General features: G+C 42.9%; 1 protein-coding gene and 1 long non-coding RNA gene across 2 annotated transcripts in view; one reads left to right on the plus strand and one right to left on the minus strand.

The window, feature by feature from the left end:
• Window positions 1-14,161, plus strand: part of LOC136499922 (probable cytokinin riboside 5'-monophosphate phosphoribohydrolase LOGL3) — a 77,085-nt gene that overhangs the window by 47,719 nt on the left and 15,205 nt on the right. The window lies entirely within an intron of this gene.
• LOC136501825 (uncharacterized) lies at window positions 12,246-13,234 on the minus strand. Its single transcript, XR_010770380.1, has 4 exons — window positions 13,160-13,234; window positions 12,984-13,079; window positions 12,811-12,903; window positions 12,246-12,304 (listed from the first exon to the last, which is right to left on the minus strand). It is a non-coding gene; the product is annotated as an uncharacterized lncRNA (long non-coding RNA).

Consider the following 14,161-nt stretch of genomic DNA (forward strand, 5'->3'; position numbering starts at 1 on the left):
GGATAAACCTGTTCGGTGAAAATGTTGGAGATTTGGAGGAACATGGTCGGCGATTTGGAGAAACCTGTTTGGCAAAAACGTTGGAGATTTGGAGGAATGTGGTCGGCACAGTTATGGCGATTTTGTATTGGAGTTCATTATGGAGTAGCTGAAAGCTCGGTGATTGTAAGTGGAGATTAAACCATAATAGAGAAAAAATGGAGACAAATTATGGAGACAAAAACTTTATTCATCATAAAGTTGAGAGTACATATCTAGAGCATTTCAAGGAAAGAAACATATAAGGTGTTCGATGTGCCATGAGTTGGGGACATCAATTCCATCTAAGTCACATAGGCGATAAGACCCTGGTTGGGTAATCTCTTTGACGACGTAAGGCCCTTCCTAGGGGAAGGAGAGCTTGTACATCCCTTTGGTTTTTTATTTTCTACGGAGAACGAGGTCACCGACAGCAAATGAACGACCTTTGATGTTGTGGTTGTAGTACCTCCGCAGGCCATCTAAATATTTGGCTATGCAGACGCATGTGATTAGGCGTTCTTCCTTAGCCCTGTTGACATCCTCTGTCTGAATAGCTGCGGCTTGCTCTTCATCATAATTTTCCACCCTAGGTGCTCAGAAGGCAATATCCGCTGGTAGTATGGCTTCTGAGCCATAGACTAAGAAGTATGGAGATACACCGGTGCTGCGACTAGCTTGAGTACGCAGTCCCTAGACTACAGCTGGTAGCTCCTTGAGCCATCTGCTAGGGTGGTTTTCTTCTTTCTCATATAGTCTCTTTTTAAGGGCATCAAGGATCATGTTGTTCGCCCGTTTGACCTGTCCGTTGGCTCTAGGATGAGCAACGGAGACGTATTTGATGGAGATGCAATGGTCTTCGTAGAAGTCCCAAAAGTGATGGCCAGTAAATGTAGTTTCGAGGTCGGTGATGATGCTATTCAGAAGACCAAATCTGTGGATGATATCTTTGAAGAGCTCAACTGCTTTCTTTGCAGTAGCCGAGACGAGCGGTTTATTCTCAATCCACTTGGAGAACTTGTCGATGGTCACATACACATACCAGAACCACCTGGCACTGGCTTGAAAGGCCTAATCATATCCAGTCCCTAGCATGCGACGGGCTAGGAAGGTGAGATGGTTTGCAGCTCTTGTGCCGACACGTGTATTTGCTTGGCAAAAAATTGGCATCCTTCACAACATCGGACGAGGCCTTCTGCATCGGAGATGGCCGTGGGCTAGTAAAAACTAGCTCAGAAAGTTTTGCCGACTAGGTTTCTCGAGGCCGCATGGTTGCCATAGGAACTAGGGTGAATTTTGAGAAGTCGCTTCACTCCCTCTTCTTGGGTGATGCATTTCTGCAGTATCCCTTCCTTGGCACTTTTCCTCATCAAGTTGCCATCCACCAGCACGTAATGCTTGCTTCGACGGATTAGGCATTCGGTTTCAGTCTTGTCGGTGGGTACTTCAGCGCTGGTGAGGTATTTGATGAAATGTCCCCTCCAATCGGTGGCTGGTGAAGGTACCATAAGTACCAACTGCTCAGTGGGGGGATTTTCCTAAACTTCTTTCTCTTCCTTAATGGATGGCAAAAAGAGATCTTGAACAAAGACCCCTGGTAGAATCATGGCGCGAGAGGAGCCCAACTTGGATAGGTGGTCGGCGAGCTAATTTTGATCTCGTACCACATGGTGGTACTCGATACATAGAATTTCCCTTCAAGCTTCCTGATTTCGGTGCATTATGCATCCATCTTCTCACTGGAGCAGGACCAATCTTTGTTGAGTTGGTTGATGACTAGCATGGAGTCCCCGTATACCATAATGCATTTAACGCTGAGCTCAACGGCTATACGGAGTCTATGGACACATGCTTCATATTCGGCAGCATTGTTGGAGGCCGAAAAGAATGTATCAGAGCTTATCCTTGGTCGACGTAATGAACAAAATGCCCGCACCAGCACCGTTGATGTTGAGAGCACCGTCAAAGTACATCACCTAGTGCTCGGGGCAAGTGGCGGTGATGGGCTCTTGGATCTCGGTCCACTCAGCGATGAAGTCAGCGAGCACATGAGACTTGATGGTAGGCCTGCTTCTGAATTTGATGGAGTAAGTGCTGAGCTCAACCGCCCACTTGATGATGCGGCCGTTGGCCTCTTTGTTGCAGAGACTGTCCCCTAGAGGGAACTCGGTGACCATGGTGATCTTGTAATACTTGAAGTAGTGGCAGAGCTTGCGTGACGTAATCAGGATGGCGTATAGCAGCTTTTGGTCCTGAGGCTAATGAGTCTTGGGCTTGTTAAGAACCTTGCTGATGAAGTATACCAAATGTTGGCCTCCTCGCTTTCGACCACAATGGTAGTGCTACCAATGCGAGAAGTAGCGGCGATATAGATCGGGAGAGTTTCATCTGGTCATGGCGCCGTCATGATCGGAGGCTTTGTTAGGAACAACTTGAGCTACTCAAAAGCTGTGTCTGCCTCCTCCGACCAGGAAAAGTGCTCGAAGGCCTTGAGGAGTTTGAAGAAAGGTAGGCTCTTTTCACCGAGGTGTGATATAAAGCGGCTTAAAGTAGCCATGTAGCCTGTAAGCTTTTGTATATCCTTGACGCATGTTGGCCGTTTCATGTTAGTGATTGTGGAGACCTTGTCAGGGTTGGGCTCGATGCCATGTGCACTGACGATGTAGCCCAGCAGTATACTAGATGGAACTCCAAAGATGCACTTTGAAGGGTTCAGCTTCCATCGGTACCTTTTCAAGTTGGCGAAGGTTTCTTTGAGGTTAGCGATAAGATCATTGGCGGTCTTGGACTTGATGACCACATCGTTGATGTAAGCTTTGACGTTGCGGCCGATCTGTTGATCGAGGCACATCTGGATGGCTCTTTGATAAGTCGCCCCAACGTTCTTGAGTCTGAAGGACATGGTGGTGTAGCGGTATGTACCAAAGGGCGTGATGAACAACGTCTTGATCTGGTCTTCTTCCTTGAGGGAGATCTAGTGATAGCCAAAGTAATAGTCGAGGAAGGAGAGTAGTTCACACCTAGAGGTGGAGTCTACAACCTTATCTATCCGATGCAAACCGAAGGGGTCTTTAGGGCAGTGTTTGTTAAGATCAGTGTAATCAACACACATTCTCCATTCTTTTTTCTTTTTTTGAACAAGAATAGGGTTTGCTAACCACTCAGGATGATATACTTCTTTTATGAGTCCGGCAGCTAGGAGTCATTTTATTTCTACCCTAATAGCCTCCTTGTCTGGCACGAATCAACAGAGTTTTTGCTTGATCGATGTGGTTGTCAGTGAGACATTCAAGGAGTGCTCGATCTTCTCCCGTGGTATCCCGGCATATCTATAGGTTTCCAAGCAAACACATCGGCATTGGCACATAGGAAGGAGACAAGCGTGCTTTCCTATTTGGGGTCGAGGTGAGCCCCAATCTTCACGGTCTTGGGGGGGTCATCGAGGCTGAGGTCGACCTCCTTGGTTTCCTTGGACTTGGGCGGAGGAGCGAGGAGGCTCCAGCGATGGGATCTCTAGGTCATCGACGGGCACCATCTTGGCGTCGGTGACCACACTAGCCATCTGGATGGAGAGGTCGGTGGCTTTGGTGAGGGCAAGACTCTTAGTCTCGCAGGCGTAGGCGATGGAGAGGTTGGCCTGTAGGGCCAGGACTCCAGCGGGCGAAGGCATCTTTAGCACCAGATAAGCATAGGGCGGTACAACCATGAACTTGGCCAGAGCTGGCCGACAAAGTATGGCGTGGTAGGTGGTGTTGAAGTCAGCGATGTAGAAGTTGATGTGCTCAACGCGGTAGTTGCTTGCCGTGCTGAACTGTACTGGTAGGGTGATCTCTCCAAGTGGTTTGGATGCCCTACCAGGTACCACACCCTAGAAGGAGTCTGAGGGTGTGAGATCTATTATCCTGAGGCCCAACTCCTTTAGGGCTCCAGCAAAAAGGAGATTCAGAGCGCTCTTACCGTCGACGAGCACTTTTTTGAAAAGCACCTTCTTGATGGTTGCGTCGACGACAAGGGGGAAATGCCCTATGTGGGGGATGTCCACCCACTGGTCGGCCTTGCTGAAGGTGATGGGGACCTCGGACCATGGGCAATAGCTGGGGTTGGTGGCGGCGTCTTCCATGGTGACGGCGAGCTCTCGCCAGGCAGCGAGCTTCCGTTCTCTTCTACTCTTAGTGGAGGCGAGGCCCCCAAAGATGGTGGCGACCACCTTGTCATGGTCTTGGAAGGCGTTGTTATTGCCCCTAGGTGGTCGGCGCTCTCCGGCTCCATCGTTGGTGTCGTCGTCTAGCTTTTTGTCTTAAAACTCCTTAGCCAATCTGAGGCAGTCCTTCATCATGTGCCTGGTGTTCTTGTGGAGAGGACACGGGCCATCAAGGATCTTCTTGTACTGCTCATCGTAGTTACGCTTGATGCAAGGTTCATTGACGGTAGCGACGATGTGGTCTGGCCGACGGTGGCGATTTTGACCAGACTTGGGTCCTTCTGGACGATCATGGCCACTGTCATGATGGTAACTATAGTCATCGTAGCAGCGGTCGTTGTGGCATCGATCGTCGAGGCAGTCGTCGTAGCGGCATGTTGGGCGATGAGTGCCTGCATCCTCGTTGAAGCACACATCAGCTTCCTCGGCATTGGCGTACTAGTTGGCAATCGTGATCATCTCGCCAATCCCTATAGGTGGCTTGTGGTTGAACTTGGAGCGAAGCTCGTGGTGATGGAGTCCTCGGATGAAGTCAGTGATGACCTTAGTTTCTGTGATGTTGGGAATAGAATTCCTCATCTTGGAAAAGCATCGGATGTAGCTACGGAGGAGCTCGGATGGCTTCTGGTTGATGCGGTTCAAATCGTGTTTGGTGCCCGACCGAGTGCACGTAGCCATGTAATTGTCGATGAAGACTTTTTAAGCTCTTCTTAGGATCCGATGGAGTCTGGGGCAAGACTTGTGAACCAGTTCATGACGGTTGGCGTGAGCATGATAGGAAGATAGTTCGCCATGACACTAGTGTCTCCTTCGGTGGTGTGAACAGCAGTGGCGTAAGCCTGTAGCCACTATGTCGGGTTCATCCTTCCTTCGTAGGGCTCAAACCTAGTGATTTTAAAACCATGGGGCCACTGAAGTGTTTAGGGCACCCTCATGAATGCTGGGGGCCCTTTGGGGTTATCGACGCCATCGTCTACAATGTTGCCGGTGTTGATCGGCTCGAGAGCTGAGTTTAGGTTTCCGTACTCTTGCTCGTACTCCTGGTGGTGGCGTACTTCTTCATGTCAACCAAAGTGGCGTTCGTTGATACGTCATCGTGCATCTCGAAGATTGTTGAGGTGCACTTGGATGTCCTGATAGACCTCTTAGTCGTGTTAGCGGTGATGTTCGTTGCGGTTGCCCCTAACTCCACCCTAGAGGGGTTGCCTATCATCGTGGCGCTGGTCGGTGAAACGAGTTGGGCGGTGATCGGATCTTGTGGTGACTGATAAGTGAATCGAGGTTATGGAGTAAGAAGGTCTCTGATCCTAGCAGATCTCATTGACCTGGCAGTGTGTTGCTTTAAGCATTGCGGTGACCCTAGCGACCTCTAGGGTCTGCGGGAGCTAGGCGAGCTCGTTGGCGGCCACTGCCAGATTGGCGCTTGGAGTCTTGTAGGCGTCGTGGCCGTCAATATGGACAAACTCATCATCGAGGTTATGCTGGAGTGGCCTTCCTTGTGAGTCAAGCTGCTGCTCGGCCCTCACAAGGGCAATCTCGTTTGCTCGGCGCTGAGCGCGGTTGACGTTCTGGTTCTCATGAGCGGTGTGTTCCTCCTTGGTTTCGCCGTTCCGAGGGGGGCTATCGACACTGATGTTGAAGATCACGCCTCCACGGAAGGGCAGGAGAGGAAGTTGCTCGGTGGTGGTTTCGCCGAGGGTCTCCATAGAGCCCAGTGACTCAGAGTTTGGATTCTCCTCTAAGATGGTTTGGAGAGATGCTTCAATGCGTTGGCTGACGTGCAGCATGTTGATGGCCAGAGGAGACTGGTCGGCGAGAGGATGGACATCTCCAAACGGGTTGGTGAATTTGCCCCTTAGGGCAGCTTGGTAGGTGGCGGCGACGTTGGTGAACCCGAAGGGTAGGGCTACAACCCCTGGAGTTTTCCAAGCAGCCTCCAATAGATCTGGATCGGAGGGTGGTCGGCGTTGAACGAGAGTGTCCATAGCCGATTCAGCGATGGAGAGACAATTGACGAGCTTCTGACCAACCTGATCGATTGAACCGATTAGATCATCTTTGTTGATCTACCTCCTCTGGTAGCGAGGAAGCAGGTGGTGAGTTGTCGATGAAAGCGACCTCGGAAGAGGTTCTGAGATCGGATCTATAGTCACAGGTGCGGGGGTGATCGGCGCAGAATTGATCTACACCGGCTTGAGGAGCTCTTTGACTCCATCAGCATTGATGATCCACGAGATTGACCCAACCGTGAAGATCTAGCTGGGCTACAGGAGGGACGAAGAGCCTGAGGAAAAAAGCCATCTTGTTTGACAAGGAAACAACACGCACACCCCTACCTGGCACGCCAATTGTCGACAGAATATCGTCGGCAGTCCTCTGAGGGGTATGCCACGAAGTTAGACTGATCGACAGAGAAGCGTGTGATTAAGAATAAGAAGGCAACAGAGACACATGAGTTAGACATGTTTAGGCCATCAGTATGACGTAATACCCTACTCCTATGGTCTGTTGGTATGTATTAGCATCGTATGATATTGCGTGAGTTTGGAGAGGGTCCCTGCCCGCCTTATATAGTCCGGGGGCAGGGTTACAAGTCTGTTAGATCTGAGAAATAACCGGAAAGTAATAACAGATTATAGGAATCTTGGAATCATATGTATCCTAACAGATCTTGTAGTATCTTTAGGATATCTTCCCGGTGTCTTGCAGGAGGCGCCGAGCAGAGTCGGGCCTCGTAAGGCTTCGTCTGTGGGCTGGGCCGCCCCTGGGGGCGCAACCCATGCGGTCTGTCATGGGTATCCAGGGTCGTACCCCCCACAAAGTTGGAGATCTTGACGAGTTATACAACTTTTATATTCATCACTTTTGCAACTGAAATCATTTAGTGGTTGAAAATTAGGTTTGGAGTTGTTATTTTCTTAAATTCAAAATTTGAATTGTCAAAAATTAGTGACAAAGATAGATGACTAGACTAAAATGATAGAGCATGATTTTAGAAAATTTTAGGAAAAAATCATCACATTTGGAGTTAGTATGAGGGAGAAAAACTAGTTGCAAATTTTAGCCACAGATTAAAAAGATTAATCACACTTATTCATCATTGATCATCACGAACAATTATGATTTTTCTTTTTAATCTCTATGTAAAATTTGTAACTAGTCTTTCTCCCTCATATTAACTCTAAATGTGATTATTTTTTTCCTAAAATTTTCTAAAATCATGCCCTATCAAGTTACTGTGTTGATTTGGTCATTCTTTTCGTTTGGCAAAGTTTGAGCAATTCAAATTTTCAAATTTAAAAAATAACAAGTTCTAACAAGATTTTGAAACACCAAATGATTTTAGCTGAAAAAGTGATGAATACCAAAGATGTATAACTCATCAAGATATACAACTTTTATTTTGGTTATTTCTTCATCTAACAAAGTGATAGTAAACATTATTCACAAATCAACATGTCTCTCATATAGTTCATGAAACTATGAGTGATATGAGGATTTATGAGCAATGCTCACTAATACTTTGTCAAATGAAGAAGTGACCAAAATAAAAGTTGTAGATAGTGACGAGTTCAACAACTTTTATGTTTATGACTTTTATAGTTGAAATCATTTAAAATTTCAAAATTTTATTTGAAGTTGATATTTATTGAAATTCAAAATTTGAACTGTTTAATTTGGTCAAATGAAAAGATGACCAAAATAAAAGTTGGAGATCTTGACGAGTTATACAACTTTTATATTTATCACTTTTACAGTTAAAATCATTTAGTGGTTGAAAATCAGGTTTGAAGTTGTTATTTTCTGAAATTCAAAATTTGAATTGTCTAAAATTAGTGACAAAGATAGATGATCAGACTAAAATGATAGAGCATGATTTTAGAAAATTTTACAAAAAACCATCATATTTGGAGTTAGTATGAGGGAGAAAAACTAGTTATAAGTTTCAGCCATAAATTAAAAAGAGAAATTACACTTGTTCATCATTGATCATCATGAATAGTTATTATTTTTCTTTTTAATCTCTAGGTAAAATTTATAACTAGTCTTTCTCCCTCATACTAACTCCAAATATGATGATTTTTTCCTAAAATTTTATAAAATCATGCCCTATCAAGTTACTGTGTTGATTTAGTCATTCATTTCGTTTAATAAAGTTTGAGCAATTCAAATTTTGAAATTTAAAAAATGATAAGTTCTAACAAGATTTTGAAACACCAAATGATTTCAGCTGAAAAACTGATAAACACCAAAATTATATAAATCATCAAGATCTATAACTTTTATTTTGATCATTTCTTCATCTGATAAAGTGATAGTAAACATTGTTCACAAATCAACATGTCTCTCGTACACTTTATGAAGCAATGAGTGATATGTGGATTTATGAATAATGTTTACTAATACTATGTTAAATGAAGAAATGATCAAAATAAAAGTTATAGATAGTGATGAGTTCAACAATTTTTATATTCATGACTTTTCTAGTTGAAATCATTTAAGGTTTCAAAATCTTGTTTAAAATTGCTATTTATTAAAATTCAAAATTTGAACTGTTCAAATTTAGTCAAATAAAAAGATGACCAAAATAAAAGTTGTAGATAGTGATGTGTTCAACAACTTTTATGTTCATGACTTTCTTATTTGAGATCATTTAAGGTTTCAAAATCTTGTTTGAAATTACCATTTATTGAAATTCAAAATTTTAACTTTTCAAATTGTGTCAAATGAAAAGATGACCAAAATATAAGTTGTACATCTTGATGAATTCTACAACTTTGATGTTTACAACATTTTTATTTTAGATCATTTTTGTCTTAAAATTCAATTCAAAGTTCACAAATTCAAATTTTAATTTTTTTAATTATATTTTTTATTTTACAAAATAAAATGTATCATTTTATCTATATATAAGCAAGTAATTTTTTATGTGTACGAGAAAATATAGCAAATTATTTTATTACATTTATACATTTATATATATATTTACACATTTATAAAAAATATGTAGAAGTAATATTTAAAAATATTTGTAGGGGCTGTTGAATAAGAAACCGCTCCTACAAATGCATTTGTAGGGGTAGCTGGTCTTTAGAGCCGCCCCTACAAATGACTCTGGGTATATATTCCAGAGCCCGCGTCTGGCCAAAATCTCATCAAGTCTTGGGCGTCTTCTTCCTCGCAGACGCCGTCAGGCTATCACAAATTCTCCCCGCCACCCGCGCCGCCGCCACCATCTCCGTGGCCTATCGCCGCCTTCCTCCCATAACCGCCTCCGTCCCCCAGGCCTCCTCCGTGCCCCAAACGTCGCCTTTCCCTAGGCCGCCATGATGGCTAGGGTTTGCGAGAGCTCGCACGGCCGGCCGGACTGTCGTCGCTCGGTCTCAGACCTTGACCTCTGACCTCGTCGGCCCGTGCACGCGCTCTGATGACCTCACCGATGGCAAGGGTTTGTGCTCCTTTGGCCCGGCCATGCGCTCTGGCTGCCATCCCCGCCACCACCGCGGATCCCTCTCCGACCTAGAGCTCCGACCTCACCGCCCCGCACACACGCTCTGACGACCTCGCGGGGCTACGGTTTGTGCTCCCCGGCCTGGCCATGCGCTCTGGCTGCACCACCGGAGCTCCCTCACTAACCTCTATCTCCAACGACATCGTCGGCCCATGTGCTCTGACCTCTCCCGGTGCTCCCTCGGTGACCTTGACCTCCTCCGGTGCTCCCTCTCTGACCTCGAGCTTTGACTGCCATCATACCCCTTGGTATGCCCCAACCCTTCCTCCCTCCCTCTCGCTCATCTCTATCTTTCTTTCTTTCTCCTATCTGCTCATGAGATGAATAATATTTGTGAATGAGAACTGGTGATTCAAAATTTACTGCCTTGGGTATTTTGTCGCTGTTTTTTGGACCCCGTATGTCATTACAGGTTGAATAGACCGGTTAGAATAAAAATAAGCTCTATATTATTGTTCTTCTAATAAATCCTATTTCAAATGGTTGCACTAACTATTATCTACTATGTATGGATTTTTAGTGATTTTGGGATAGGAGTGGCCATGATAAGAAAGATTTAGTTTGATGAGCAAAAGGCATAGTTCGAAAGATTCTTGTAGCCTGAGAATTTGATCTGGACAAATGTATTGTAAGGAATTGTAGATTTTATAGAATATTCACTAAATTAGACACACAATTTCTTATGAACTAATGCTTTGTTTGTTGCTTCATGAGAGCAAAAATTTATTTGGGAAAACAGTAAATAGTTCGTGAACTTATTTGGCCTCTACTAATTAATTCATTTATGGTTCTGAAACATATAACGGTAACTGCTATCATGGAAACAATCTCATCTGATGTATAGACCACTGGATTTGTTGTACTTGGTTCTAGGGTGAATAATTGAACCTTTATACAAGATACCAGGTAGGTTATTGAATGATTAGCTTATTTGATATTTACAAAAGTGGATCCCTAATTACATTGGCTTAGAATATCCTTTTCAACCTGTAATGTCCATTCTTTCTGTTTGTGAATGAGAACTGGTGATTCAAAGTTTACTGCCTTGGATATTTTGATATCTGCTCTACATAAGCACTATTCATCCTGTTCGTTACATTTGTGTCCTGCTCATTCTATTCGGACCATGTTTTCTCATAATCTACCGTGTAATGTTTCCGTGTGTAATAGCAATAATGTAGGACCCTTATCTAGTATGATTTTAGCGTGATGCCGGCTGTTACCTGAGCACAGCTGTTGGTCACTCTGGGCCTGAGTAGAGAGCCTTCCGAGTTGGAGAGTTTCAGGCCTTGAGGACCATTCTGTTCAAATGTGGTTCATCACTCTCTACTTCAGTTACAGTACCCCATATTTATGCGAAAACTGAGGGGTTGTGCATACAATTACAAAATGCTCCTGAACTAACAATTATATATTTGGGGTTATAATATTAGGAATTACAGCACCTCGTGGACAATATAGTCATCTGTTTTCCTCTGTTTGGTTTAGCTGTGAGATGTGGAAAACTGCTGTGAACTATGGATTAAATCTTTGCTATTTTGTGTGCTTTTATATTATTCCTTGGTGTGGTTGCAAAATCTGCACAATTTTCTCTTTACTTATGGTTACCTTGGTTAGGGATATACGAAAGCCGGTCTCAAAAATACTGGAAGGGGTCGCCCATGCTTTGCTTCTTTTTTTCCCAGATGTTTCTGCTGGCATGCTTGCATGAAGTTTTGTTACTGCTGGCATGCTTGCATGAAGTTTTGGTCTGACTGTGCCTACATTATTGAGAAAGGCATGCCTAATTTTTTTCCCAGCAGATTTTATTGGTTATAAGAATCTAAATTCTTATGCAGCAGTCCATTATACTGTGAGTTATGTGAGTCTTATTGATGTGCAGGTTGATAGCAGTCCATTGTCTTACCATTTGTAGTGTTGCAATTAGCTGGTGCTTAGAACCATCAGCATTTGCAAGTATCTTAAAACCATTGTCCACAGTAGTAACAGCAAGAAGATTGCCTTCTTTATTGAACCTCAAGCGAGGAAGAGCCTGGCATAACGTAAAATGGTTAGATTGACCCCTCCAAAAATAAGGACAAACATGAAAGAGAGCAGAGACTAACTGGGAGGCCTCCTTCAACATCTGTGCAGATCAGCATATTATTATTATCAACATCCCAAAATTTAATCTGGTTATCTTCACCAGCAGCCAAAATGTGATTCTGAGCTGTATCAAACTGCACTACACCAGCAACACCAGCTGACTTTTTACGGAATCCAGAATAAGTCCTCTTGATAGATCCTTCACTTTCATTCCACTCAACCAAATATGAGTCTCCCTCTTTGCTCGTTCCACATGAGAACAACCTTCACATGAAAGAGAAGCAAATTGTTTCAATAGTAAAAATTGAAACTAGAACTACTTTTGGTGGTAAAAATAAGAGCCAACCTATCTATTCTTACCTAGTCCCATCAGTACTATATAGCATAGTAGTACACCACTTGCCAGGAGCATCATAGTCCACCCTAGATCCCATATTGTCATAAAGCCAGGCCTTAATTTTTTCGTCAAGGGAAGTTGAGAAGATGAACTGCATCAAACATAAGAAAGTCATGTATTAAACTTGATTTTGACAATGCTGCTGAGTACTGGAAATTGTAACATAAAAACATAGAGTTGTCTGAATAAGTGAATAATCCAAAGGATTTTAAATTTATATAAGATCATTCTTCTATTAATTAAATAGATTAGAATGGAATATCAATTAGAAATTTTATAAAATTGATGATAAACAGTGCGGACAGCTCTTGGACAAATGCTATAGCGAACAAAACAGAGGTACCATAAATACTGCTAAAATCAACATCTGTTCACTTAAAAGTCATCCACATGCAGACCTCTCTCTTTTCCATTTGAATAGGCATATAACTATATTGTATGCCATAATCGTAGTAGAAACTCCATAGCCATAATCCCTAAATTTAAACTAGAGCAAACAACAAAGTAAAACTAGGTATAGAAAAGGCATCAACAACAAAGATTGGTATCGCATCCAGAATGAAATGTTGATGTGTACATATTACTCAGACAACGCACCTGAATACTCTCTTTGTGATGTGGACATATAGAATACACAGGCGTCTCGTGCCCTTCAAATGTGAATAATTTCTGTCCATGCATATCCCATACCTAAAGAGCGAAAATGAAGTTCAAGGAGACAAGCCATGAAAAAAAGTTTATGAATTTTCCAGACAAGTCACATCTCATACCTTTATCAGTTTATCATCTCCACATGTAACCACACAAAGTTGCTTATTTGGTCAGGAGAATGCTATATCATTCACACCTCCAGAATGAGCCTCAATCTGACATGAAAAAAAAAATATAGTAACACAATTTATGTTATATGGCATTTTTAATTATCTATAGGAGTTTGATGCAGTACCTCTAGGACGTGTCGTGTCTCATTTGGTGGTTGATAGGCATGTAGATGGATCAAATGTTTCGTGAATGCAACTCCTAAAACCACAAAAATGTAAGTTTAAATGAAAATCATTGACTTGATGATAATGCAATCATCAGCTGCCTTCTGAAGTTCTAGCAGCACAGCTGAAACTGCTACCGTCCATATGAACTTAGTATACACTTCCCTTATATAAAAAATACAAAAATAACATACCCTGAAAATTTTAGAGAACGGATGGCATACCCTTGCTAACAATCTAACATGGTTTGATAATTCAGAACAGTAGTTCTTTGATCTGAATTTGTCTGATATTTTTTTCCTATTAGATCTCATCCAATCTAATAGTCTTTTTTTTATAATCTTAGCATTGCTGCAGCTTGGGGGCATAGGACCAATGGGCCACTGTTGTTTTTTGGCTAATTTTGCCATCAGCTGCTCTATGTTTGCTAAGTAGCTGTTGCTTTTTTGTCAAATCTCCCCTCTCCTCTCCTTTGTTTTGCCGATGATGAAATTATCCAAGTCCATATATTATATGGAATATGAGCTGATGATCAAGAACTTTTGAGGAACTTGGCATCATTAACAGCCGCCCCTACATTACTTTCTCCTATCTTCTCTGTTATGATGCATTGATGCTCTAAGTTCATGATTAAATGATGATTGACATGTTTCTGAGGCATCTACTACTGCTACTACTTATTTTTTGATATATTGTTGTTTTATAGGACTACTTTGGTTTATAGACCTTTTTGATTTCTTATACCTTCTCGCGTACCTAAAGCACATTTCCTTGCATCTATTAGAACAAAGCGCGAAATAATATCGCGGACACCAGACAGTGCAGCCCGATACCCCGAGCATGATGAGCAGCCAACCTATGAGGAGCAAGCACTAGAGGACTAGCTTACTTAGGAGCAGTTCGATAACAAGTTAGAAAAGGATTTAGAAGTGATGCTTACTCAGGAGCAGTGTAACGAGGGA

The sequence above is a fragment of the Miscanthus floridulus genome, chromosome 13, assembly GCF_019320115.1.
Source record: "Miscanthus floridulus cultivar M001 chromosome 13, ASM1932011v1, whole genome shotgun sequence".
NCBI lineage: Eukaryota > Viridiplantae > Streptophyta > Magnoliopsida > Poales > Poaceae > Miscanthus > Miscanthus floridulus.